The following is a 13,217-nucleotide window of genomic DNA, read 5'->3' on the forward strand; positions in this document are numbered from 1 at the left end:
ATGCCATTGTGGTAATTCAACCACATAGGTCACTGACATCTGATCAACAAGATACACGTCAAGCTCAGAGAGAATTCAATAGAAGAGCTGCTGAAAGACGTGCCCATGCTCAGGCCCAACAACAACAAACACAACCGCAACCAAGGAATATGCGAGATAGATTAACTCATTTGGAAGCAGAGATGCGCCAACCGCGACAAGACATGGACGAGTATCAGTTTAGGACCGATAAATTCATGAGTTATATGATAGATTTCACGTCAGTCTTGGCTCAAAAATTTCCATCGGCTTCCACATCTGGTAATCCATTTCCACAACCTCCGCTATGGCCGCCTGCATACGATCCGCCGGAGTACCACCCACCACAAGAAGGAGAAGATGATGAGGACGAAAATGACCACTTACGGTCATTGCCTGAGGTATGTATATTCCCCTAACTTTCACGATCATTTTCATCGAGGGCGATGCACATATTTAAGTTTGGGGGAGTTGTTATTATTTTATTTTGTGTGTTATTTTATTTTGTGTGTTCATTTATTTATTTAGTTTTATTTGACTGTTTTATTTACTTTTGAGTTATTTGCTTGTGTGTTTGTAGTGTCATAGTCATGAAAATTTTTGAAATGGCCAATGATGAACAAGATTTGTGTATTGAAAAGAAAGGTCATGTATTTCATTAAGGTTCATCAATCAATTGGAAAAATTTAGAGAACAATCATGAAATTTGGTAAGTTTGAGACTTATAATTTTTAAACAACTCTGTGATTTTCATTTGACATTGAAATAAATTTTTGCAAACACATATATGATTGAGGAAACCTTTGATTTTATTTGGGCCTATTTATATTGTTCATAAATATTTAATTGAAGCCCTCTTGAGCCTATATGAGAAAAGAATTGTGTTCTTGAAATTTCTTGGAAGCCAAGCACTTTTCTTTTGAATATATATGTATTTGGTTAATGCATTGAGACACCATTATTTCATGATGATTAGATTCTACTTTGTGTTGGAGAATTGAGATTTTGTCTTTAACTATCCAAACAACACTCGAGGCGAAATACAGACAAACTCTGATTTAGGAATGATTTTTTTGGATCGATTGAGCCTTTCAAGCTACCAAATAAAAATAATTTATCATTTGTCACCTCTTTGTAGCATATATGAATTCGAATGGTACACATAAATATGTGTAAAAGACCCCCATTCGATATCCTTTCAAATATCCCACATTTACCAACCCTTTGAATATCTTATACATTTATTTCCTACATTCTCAAGGGAGTAAGAATTCAAAAGATCAAAGAAATTGAAATTCTCCTATAAAAGGAAAAAATAAAAAAAATAACAGATGTTTCATTGAAGAAGTTGGAGAAAAATGGGAGAAAAAGAGAAGAAATGAATAAAAAAACTGGAGATAAAAAAAAAAGTGGAGTATGAAAAGGAGATAAAAAATTCAACTTACTCTCTTATTTGAGTTCCTAATCTTCATTTGTAGCCATAAGCCAAAGCCTAACATTACAACCATTGCAAATCTTATTGACCTAGTCATAGTTGTCCAATATACTAGTGGAGAAGGATTGGGAGGATCAAGCCTATGGACAATCGATAAACACTTCCATTGAGTACGAATCTTGATCAACTTTACACACACTTCATTGCATCAAATATGTATTGGGTACTCCTTTCTTGAATGAATATTGCCTTGAACCAATTTTTTACCGAGAAAGACCTCTTGATTGTGTTTGTAAAAATTGAAATCAATTGAGAATGTTTTGAAACATGAGTTGAAGAGATTAGAAGTTAAGAAAATTAATTGATTGCATGATTATATCCGGATGAAAAATTGGTTGAATTGATTTGAATTGTGAATGCATTAAGAGTTGGTTAAATTATATTGAGGCCAAGTTCTTTAAATATTTCATGACTTGTTTGTTAGTGTTGTTTTGTTTTGCTCGGGACTAGAAAAATCTTAAGTTTGGGGGAGTTTGATAAGTGCAATTTATTGTACTTTTATTAATTATTTTTAACTTGGAATTTTGTGATTCTTGAGCAGGTTTTATGTGATTTGTTGTTGTTTTTGTTGTTGTAGTTAGGAAGCTTAGAATGAGAGTTTGGAGTAGTAAGGTGTTGAATTGGAAAGTGCAAAAGAAAAAAAAATACAGAAGCAGCAGCGCACCTGCAGTGAAGCAGTGCACCCGCGCTAAAATCAAGACCGCACCTGCGCTCGCACACCAGAACCAACACCGCACCCGCGGTGTCCTCTTTACCGCACCCGCACTCCTTGAAAAACAGAATCCGGAAAATCTGTATTTTTGTATGCTACGCATGAAAGTCCAAGATATTGGTGTGCTACGAATTGAGGCTTGTCTGGCTATAAAAGGACATCATATACTTACCATCTAGGGTATTGGGGAGCCAAGGAAGAGTGGAGGCTGCTGCTAGGAGATTGAAGACTCAAGTTCATCAATTTCTTTTGGAAAAATCTGCTGCACAACTCCGGGGACGGACTCAGCACTTCAAACTCTTGTTCTCAGTTTTTCTTTCTTTTATTTTTCATTTGACTTGTCTTGTTTTATAACTATATTTTGTTGTTTTACTTGTGTTATCATGAACTAATTTTTATTTCTAGAGGAAAGATGGAACAAAACTAGAAACCATGTGTTGGATTTTATGAACTAAGCTATTTAAGTTTTTCTTATTGTTCATTTGTTTTATTCTAATCTTAATGCTTTCAATTTATTGGCCATAATTTGAATGATTTATATGTTTACAATTTATCACTCGGAAGAGGAAACTAACTATAAACAAGAAAAAGGAAAAATACATCAATTGTATTTATAGAGTTCGGGAGTTCCTATAATGCTATCGAAGCTCATAGAGAATCTAATGTTTGATGTGTTATTTAATTGTAGACGGTTGATGGGAACGTTGCAATCTATTTTTAGATAACTAATATCTACTTAACACTCGGGAGAGGGAGTAGATAGTTATAGGATTCTTGGCTAATGAATAAGAAGGATTTTTATAACATAGCTACAAGAAATTACACATGGTAGACAGTTGCGTAAAATCGGACCTCTAGATCTTATATTCTATTGTTAATTGTTATAAATTGGTGTTACGTTTAAATCGATTTTCAATCTAATTATTCTTGCAACCAAATCTTTTAATTGAATTTTCTAAATAAAGTCGAGACTATTTTAATCACAAGAACTAATATACATTTATATACATACTCCTCTTGGGATCGACACTTGTACTCAAAAATACATTTTACTATAATTTGACGTCGTGCGCTTGCGAGCAATCAAGAAAACGCGCAACAACACTGATGCTCCCTGAAGCTGATCAAACAAATCCTCGATCCTGGGCAACGGATATTTGTTCTTGACTGTGACTCTGTTCAGCTCCCTATAGTCAATGCAGAGTCGCATGCTGCCATCTTTCTTCTTGACAAACAGTACTGGCGCACCCAAAGGAGAAAAGCTAGGGCGAATGAAACCCTTATCTAGCAATTCATGTATCTCATCTTTCAGTTCTTTCATCTCTGCAGGTGCTAGACGGTTGGGTGCCTTAGAGATCGGCACTGTACCTGGCATCAGCTCGATAGAGAAATCCACCTCTCTATCTGGTGGAATGCCTGCAACATCGTCAGGAAAAACAATGGAGAAATCTCTGACCACATCAACGTCCTCTAGCCTCTGACTGGCTGGCCTAGACATTGACACAATACTGGCCAAAAACGCCTCGCAAGCTCTCTACATGAGCTTCCTCGCACACATGGAGGAAATGATGTGCGGCATTTTCTGGTGTCTGGATGCCTAAAAAATAAACGGCTTACCGCTGGGCGGTCTGACAGATACTGATCTCTATAGGAAGTCTATGACAGCTTCGTTCAAGGAAAGCCAATCCATACCCAAAATGATATCGAACTCAGGCAACGGTAGCACAATCAAGTCTTCCTACACTGCATATTTCTGTAACCGAAGCTCCAATTTCCTCACTATCAGAGAAGTGAACATCTATTCCCTGAACGGAATCGATACTCTGAACCCTGAATTCATCGCCATCGGTATAATTCCTAGTTGCTGGATGAACGTCTCGGATATAAAAGAATGTGTAGCTCCGAAATCTAGCAATGGATGCGTGACTACACCTGAAACATATATTCTTCCTGCGAAAAAACATGCCAACAAATCTGTTCGCGTTCAAACTTTAGAAGTTTTCTACCAGCTATTATCCCAAAATCCTCGAAAAATTACTGATTTACCCCAAGTATTCCTTCAAAATATTTCAAAATTTGCAGTTTTGCCCATAACGTTCCGAAAATTACAATTTTGGCCCTACACAAATTTTCGAAAATTGCATCTTTGACCCTTCACAAATTTCGAATTTTAGCCCCTTAGAACAGTAAAATTTTCGAAAACTATGAATTAATTCGGAAAATTCGAAAATAGCCCCTTAAAAATTCAATTTTCGCCAATAGGTCTTCATAATGTCGGTTACTACACTTAGGTCCTTAAAATATTCGATTCATACAATTTAATCCTTAATTTCATCTAGGTAGAGCATGCATCCTAAATAAATCAACAAAACCATAATTCAATTTTCATAAGAAACACATAATCCATGCAATCAAACGATAAATTAAAATCTTAAACATAAAGGTTATCAGTGATCAACGTCGAATCTGGCTCCGCCTCAGCCTCCTCGGCATGCATCACGTTAGTCCTGCCGGAAGTGGGACCCTGGTTCCTAGGGAAGTCTGCTGCCTTGTGACCCTTCTATCCGCAAATGAAGTTGTGGCATGCCGTACTTTAAAACTACTTAAAATTTGTAATAGTTTCTCAAAAACGCAATATAAATAAAATTCTTGACTAAATAATTGAAATATAAATTAGTACAAACTATTTCTGTGTCTTCAAAGTCACCGTCAAACGAGCTTGAAAAAAGTACTTGTTTAAACAAAATGAAGTAACTTCATTAAAAATCAGAGAAAATGAATTCGATATGCATAAAATTCTTGAAAACTTAGGCGGTCCTCGGGGTAGGCCTCCGCACAGTCCGAGCCAACTCACTAGTTCCCACATCTCGATTCCTCGTACTCGTCCTCACCTGCATTGATCAAGTCTAGTGAGTTTAAAGACTAAACATGTATAAACCGAGAATATCAAGTAATACATAATAAAACTCCGAACATACTTACATAAACATAGACGTGACATCATTTCATAAACTTTTTTCATAAACATGCTGCATCATACATACGTAAACATTCATACTCATCATCATTTTGCGTAGAGGTATGTTTCAAAGAAAGTGACCTGTAACATAATGCTCCTGATCAGACCAAACCACAATACTAGGTTGGCAGGGGTCATCACAGCCTTTCAACCGAACGTTCACTCCCACATACATAAGATCCCAAGTCATGATTTACCGAGTAGATTGGTATATGGTCATGTTTTACCGCTTCCCAATACTGATCGAAACCCAGACATGCTTTACCGGGGTGTAGAGGTCCCTGGACACGTTCTTCAGCTTCCAAACCCTTAACATAATTGGTCACAGGACAATTCGCATACCTCAAAAACATAAAATATTTTCTTTTTGTACGTCGAACATACTTAAATATCGTTGATGGCTTCGTTGGATCTCGCTTGGGATACTGCTTCACATACTAACACATTATTCATGCAACTTAACCGTACCAATCGTACTCAATACCGATGAAATCAAATAACTTATGACTTCTAGACCACTCATGACTTGACCATGTTTAATCATCATCCTAAACCATGACATCAAACCCAGAAACAAAACTGATATGGAGTATGAACATTTCCCAAGCAATGGAAGACACGGACCAATATTAGTAGCTCAAAAAACCCTGAACTAGCGCCTAGGCGCAGTGCAATGTGGCGCTGTTGTGCTGGTAAGCACCTAGGTGATGTGTGCCAGTGCTGCGACGCTACAAGCAGCGAAGAACTAGCGTGGCGGTGCTCGAATACCGAAGAGCTAGCGTTGCGGCGCTACAAGAGCAGAGCCGCGGCACCCGACCATCGAAACAAACCCAAAAAAATGATTCTTCATCCAAACTATAAGCCACGTCCAACGGACTCGAACCAACCATGGACTAACTTCAAGACCAATCCTAGGACGCTATGGTATTGACTCAAACCCATAAAAATGCCCCAAACGTCTCTAAACAATGACATGCAACCACAACCCGTCACAATAAAATAAATCCAAAAATTTGGCATAGTGCGCTTCCCTACGACTTCTATTGTAACCAAACCATTACCGACCCGAAGCGAAACATCAAATATTGTCTGATCACAACACACAAGATGCCAAAATGCAGCAGTGACCACCCGACGGTTCCCAACGAAGCTTGCAACCAATAAACCTCAAGAAAACATGAAGAACACATTTTATAGCATCACAGTTTGAGCAGGCTCATGACAATGATCATAATTCACTCATTTCTGGTCTGAAAATCACGAATTTACTGTCAAATCGAAGGTATCAAAAAGTAATATGTTTTATATGTTGAAAGGTTTTCCAGAAAACCGATAAAAAATTTGCAGGATTCGAAATGACAGCATATTCGGTTTTTAGATCTAAAAGCTATTCCAAACTCATTCCAAGCATTATTGCTCAAAAATCTCATAACATAAACGGATTTTTACACACAATATGCATAAAATTATTACTACGACAAGATCGATGCAGAAAAATGAAAGATTATACATGCCTTTGCGTTAAAACGAACGAAGATAACGAATACCGACGCGGTGAATTACGGGAGATGACCGAGAGATGCTTGCTGGACGATTTCTTGCTAGAAAATGAACGTGAATCTTCAGAACTTTGCAAGGAAAAAGGTTGAGATGGTGGCGGCTGAAAGAAGGGCTCAAGAACTCTAGCTCTTCCTTCAATTTCAACACGTGTGTGTGTGTGAGGGTGTGTGTGTGATTAGGGAGTTAACTAGAGGGTTAATTAGGGGATAAAAATGCTTAGTTAAATAATTAGTGATAAAATAATAATAATAATCTAATTATTTAAACTCACTCAAAAATTCAATAAAATAATTAAGTACCAAATTTTCAAGATTAAAATTCTAAGAATCAAATTAGTATTTTCTTGAAAATCTTAAAATCACCTAATAGATTAAGTTAGGCTTTATAATGCTTAAAATTTCATAGATCATTTAAAATACCAATTTATTGACTTGAAATAAAATACCACATTCTTCATTAATCGCCTAAATCGTCATCGGTCTCTTTTCCCCGATCTCGAATCGAATATTCGCCTGAAAACATAAAACTCAAGAAGACGTTTTAACGTGCAACAAATAAACATGTACTAATTTAAAATAATGAAAATCATAAATCATGCATCGTTAAAATAATTTTAAAATTAAATAAATAATTTAACAATTTAATAAATTTATGGGTTTACATGTTCTGATTTTGGGCTCTACAATTCCTCCCTAGTTGAATAAATTTCGTCCTCGAATTTAAATCTTACCAAAAAACTCCAGGTAGCGACTTCACATATCTGCTTCGGTTTCCCAAGTGGCCTCTTCCACTGATTGATTCAGCCACTGAACTTTGACCAACTTGGTCACTTTGTTCCAAAGTCTCCGCTCCTGTCTGTCTAGAATTCAGACAGTTCTTTCTTCATATGACAGATCTGGAGCAAGCTGCAATGGTTCATAACTCAAAAAATGTGAAGGATTTGTCATATACTTCCTCAGCATCGAAACGTAGAACACATGGTGTACTCCGGCCAGATTCGGCAGTAGAGCTACACGATAAGCAAGTGTCCCAACTCTATCAAGAATTTCGAATGACCCAGTGAATCTCGGACTCAGCTTGCCTCTTTTCCCAAACCTCATAACACCCTTCATAGGTGCTATCTTCACGAATACGTGAACTCCTATGGAAAATTCGAGATCTCTTCTTCTCTTGTCAGCATAACTCTTTTGGAGACTCTGGGGAGTCTTCATCCTGTCTCGGATCTTGACCACTACGTCTGCAGTCTGTTGAACAATCTCTGGTCCAAGTTCTGATCTCTCACCGACTTCATCCCAATGAATCGACGATCTGCACTTCCTTCCATACAGTGCTTCGTAGGGAGCCATACCTATAAATGATTGAAAATTGTTGTTGTAGGTAAACTCCACTAGGGGTAATTACGATTCCCAGTTCCCATGGAAATCGATCACACATGCTCGCAACAAATCTTCCAATATCTGAATCACTCGCTCAGACTAGCCATCTGTCTGAGGGTGGAATTCCGTACTGAATAGCAATTCCGTCCCCATGGCGGCATGTACATTCTTCTAAAAGGACGATGTAAATCTCGGGTCCCTGTCAGACACAATAGAAAATTGGATCGCGTGCAATCGGACTGTCTCCCGGATATAGAGCTCTGCATACTGAGTCATGGAGAAAGACGTATTCACTGGTAAGAAGTGTGCTGATTTAGTAAGTCAATCCACTATAACCCAAATAGCATTAGATCCTCTGACTGATCTCGACAATCCAACAACGAAATCCATGGTGATATTCTCTCATTTCCACTCGGGAATAGGGAGCGGCTTAAGCATCCCTGTTGGCCTCTGATGCTCTGCTTTCACTTGCTTACAAGTGAGACATTCAGATACAAATCGACGAATGTCCCGCTTCATCCCTGGCCACCAATACAACATATGTAAGTCCTTGTACATTTTGGTACCCATGGATGGATGGAATACGGAGACATATGTGCCTCTGTCAAAATATCCCCTCTGATCGAATCAAAACTAGGCACCCATATCCTTCCTCTATACCTCACAATACCATCGGACACTGTATAGAGTACACTTCCCTTGGCATCATCTTTCAGTCTCCAATTCTGTAACTATTCATCTAAAGGCTGTCCTCTACAGATTCGGTCTAGCCAAGAAGACTGGACTGTCAGTTAGATAACTTGGGAGCTCTTCCCTTAGGATAAAATTCTAGGCCAAACCTCTGAATCTCTGACTGAAGAGATCTATGCGCTGCAGCTGCACTATGACTGCTATTTTCCTGCTCAAAGCATCTGCCACAACATTAGCTTTTCTTGGATAGTAGCTAAATTTTCAATCATAGTCTTTTACTAACTCCAACCACCGTATTTGTCTCATGTTCAACTCTTTCTACGTGAAGAAATACTCGAGACCCTTGTGGTCAGAGAATATCTGTCATTTCTTTTTGTACAAATAGTGGCTCCATATCTTCAACGCAAAGACAACGGCAGCTAACTCGAGATCATGAGTCGGATAGTTCTACTCATACACTTTCAACTATTTGGAGGCATATGCTATAACCCGACAATACTGCATCAATGATGCGCCTAAACCGAGTTTCAAAGCATTTGTGTATAACACAAAATTGTCTTGCCATGATGGCATGGCTAAGACTGGCGTTGTGATAAGAGCTTTCTTCAAAGTATCGAAGCTCTTTTGACATTATTCACTCCATACAAATTTAGCGTTTTTCTTAGTCAATGAAGTTAGTGGCACTGCAATCGAGGAAAAGCCTTGAATAAATTTCCTGTAGTAGCCTGCCAAGCCTAGGAAACTACGGATCTTTGACGCGTTTTTCGGCTCAACCCATTCTCTTACTATTGCCACTTTAGCTGGATCCATCTCAATGACACTGCTAGATATGATATGTCCCAAAAATGCTACTTTCTCCAACGAGAATTCACACTTACTGAATTTCGCAAACAACTTGTGACTCTGCAAGACTTGCAAAACTGTACTCAAATGTTGACTGTGTTCCTCATGGCTATTCGAGTATAAAAGAACGTCGTCAATGAATACTATGACAAACTGATCGAGGTAGGGCTGAAATACTCGATTCATCAAGTCCATAAAAATCTCTGGAGCATTCGTCAGTCCAAATGACATCACCAAGAATTCGTACTATCCATATCTAGTTCTGAAGGCTGTCTTATGAACATCTCTATCCTTTACCTTCAGTTGTTGATACCCAGAACATAGATCTATCTTAGATAACACTGTAGGTCCCTGCAACTGATCGAAAAAGTCCTCGATCCTTGGTAATGGATACTTGTTCTTGATCGTTACCTTGTTCAATTCTCGGCAATCGATACACAATCTCATGCTTCCATATTTCTTCTTTACGAAAAGCACTGGTGCGCCCCATGGTGAGAAACTAGGGCAGATGAATTCTTTGTCTAGGAGCTCCTGAATTTGATGTTTGAGCTCTAACATATCTACTGGAGCCAAATGGTACGGTGCCTCAGAGATTGGCACAGTGCTTGGAACAAGGTCAATGGCGAACTCCATCTCTCTATCTGGTGGAAGGCCTGTGAGGTCGTCGAGGAAAACATCAGGAAAATCTCTGACAACTGGTACATCAGATATAGACGGGGTGGGTGCGTCAGGTGTTGAATAAATACTGGCCAAGAATGCCTGACACCCCTTATGTATAAGTCTTCATGCCTGCATCCAAGAGATCATGCGAGGGAAACTTCTCCACCTGTCTGGCTCAAAAAGAAATTGCTCCATGCCCAACGGTCTTACCAACACTGATATTCTCTGAAAATCAATTAGAACTCTGTTCTTCATTAGACAGTCAATCCCCAAGATAATATCAAACTCTGGCATTTGTAATACAATCAGATAGGCGTAAACTAGGTGGCCCAGTAGTTCAAGATCAATATCTCTAACCATGCTAGTAGCTGATAAATACTCCCCTGATGGGACCGTCACGGAGTAGCTTACGTCGAGTCATTAGTAGAAGCTCGGCATAACTCTTTTGTCGGCATAACTCTAAATTTAAATTTCTTCGTCTTTTGTCTTTTGTCGGCATAACTATTTTTTCGGCTTTTGTGCAGTCTTCATTCTTTCACGAATTTTGACTACAAGCTCGGTAGTCTCTTCAATCAAATCCGGACCAATCTTTCTTCTTTCACCAACCTCATCCCAATGAATATGATATCTACATTTCCTTCCATAAAGTGCTTCAAAAGAAGCCATCCCAATTGATGATTGATAGCAATTATTGTAGGTGAACTCCACTAGAGGTAATTTTGATTCTCAACTGCCTTGGAAATCAATAATACAGGCTCGCAGTAGATCTTGCAAATTTTGAATAACTCTTTCGGACTGACCATTGGTTTGAGGATGGAATGTTGTACTGAATAATAACTTGGTCCCCATCGCTGCATGCAAACTCTTCCAGAATGATGACGTAAATTTCAGATCTCTGTCCGAAATAATAGATACAGGAATTCCATACAGACGAACTATCTCTAGAATATATATCTCGGCATACTGAATCATGGTGAAGGTCGTCTTAATAGGTAGAAAATGCGCTGATTTCGTAAGACGATCCACTATCACCCATATGGCATTGAATCCCTTAATAGTCTTCGTCAAACCACTACAAAGTTCATAGTAATATTTTCCCATTTCCACTCGGGAATAGGAAGTGGCTTAAGTTTTTCTGCTGGTCTTTGATGCTCTGCTTTAACTTGCTGACAAATCAAACACTCGCATACAAATCTCAAAATGTATCTCATCATGCCAGGCCACCAATATAATAAGTGCAAATCTTTATACATCTTCGTGTTTCCTGGATGAATGGAATATGGTGTGTCATGAGCTTTTTTCATAATAAGATCTCTCAAAGAATCTTCACTAGGAACCCATAAAAGATCTCGATAACGAACTATACCATCCACCTCTGAATATAACTTTCGGCCCTTGGCTTCATCTCTAGCTCTCCACTTTTGCAATTGCTCATCGGTATACCGTCCATCACAAATTCTATCTCTCAAAGTCGACTATATTGATAATGTGGTAAGATTAGGGGCCTCTCCCCTAGCATAAACTGTAAGCTAAAACCGTTGTATCTCGGACTGCAACGGTCTTTGAAGTGATAATTGAGTGATAACTGTTGCTTTTCGACTCAATGCATCTACCACTACATTAGCTAATGAAACAATCGTAGTCCTTCACTACGATAGTAGCTAATGAAACAATCGTAGTCCTTCACTAACTCAAGCCATCTACGCTGTCTTATGTTCAATTATTTTTGGGTGAAAAAGTATTACAAACTTTTACGGTCGGTGAATATTTTGCACTTTTCCCCATATAAGTAATGTCTCCAAATCTTCAAAGCAAAAACTACCGCTGCAAGCTCAAGATCATGAGTAGGGTAGTTTTTCTCGTGAATTTTCAACTGTCTCGACGCATAAGCTATAACTCGGTTATTTTGCATTGGAACTACGCCCAAACAAAGTTTAGAAGCGTCGGTATAAAGAAAATAATCTCCTTGCCCAGGCGGCATAGATAACACTGGCGCTGATATCAAGGCTTGCTTCAACTTATCAAAACTGTCTTGACACTCGGATACCCAAATAAACTTTGCATTCTTCTTAGTTAAGGATTTCAAAGGTACTGCAATGAATGAGAATCCTTGAATAAATTTTCGATAATAGCCAGCTAGTCCCAAGAAACTGCAAATCTCGGTAACACACTTTCACTGCCTCAACTTTACTTGGATCGACTTCAACGCCATTACTAGAATTAATATGGCCTAATAAATTCACTCGATCAAGCCAAAACTCACACTTGCTGAATTTTGCATAAAGCTTCCTATCTTGCAAAACTTGCAGTGTTGTCCTCAAATGGCGACTATGCTCCTCTTTGCTCTTAGAATAGATCAAAATATTATCAATGAAGACTATGATGAATTGATCTAAATACGACTGAAATACGCTATTCATGAGATCCATGAAGATTGTTGGTGCATTGGTCAACCCAAATGGCATGACCATAAACTCATAGTGTCCATATCTAGTACGAAACACTATCTTGTGAACATCAGATTCTTTTACATTCAATTGATGGTATCCAGAACGCATATCAGTCTTAGAAAATATCGATGCTCCTTGTAACTGATCAAATAAATCTTCAATTCTTGGTAGTGGATACTTATTCTTGATAGTGACCCTATTCAACTCTCGATAATCAATGAAAGTCGCATACTACCATCTTTCTTCTTCACAAATAATAATGGTATGCCCCAAAGAGTATAACTAGGGCAAATAAAACCTTTGTCTAGAAATTCTTGGATTTGATCATTTAGTTCTTTCATTTTAGCGGGTGCTACACGATAAGGTTCTTTAGATTTAGGAACAGTTCCCGGCA

The sequence above is a fragment of the Primulina eburnea genome, chromosome 12, assembly GCF_022965805.1.
Source record: "Primulina eburnea isolate SZY01 chromosome 12, ASM2296580v1, whole genome shotgun sequence".
NCBI lineage: Eukaryota > Viridiplantae > Streptophyta > Magnoliopsida > Lamiales > Gesneriaceae > Primulina > Primulina eburnea.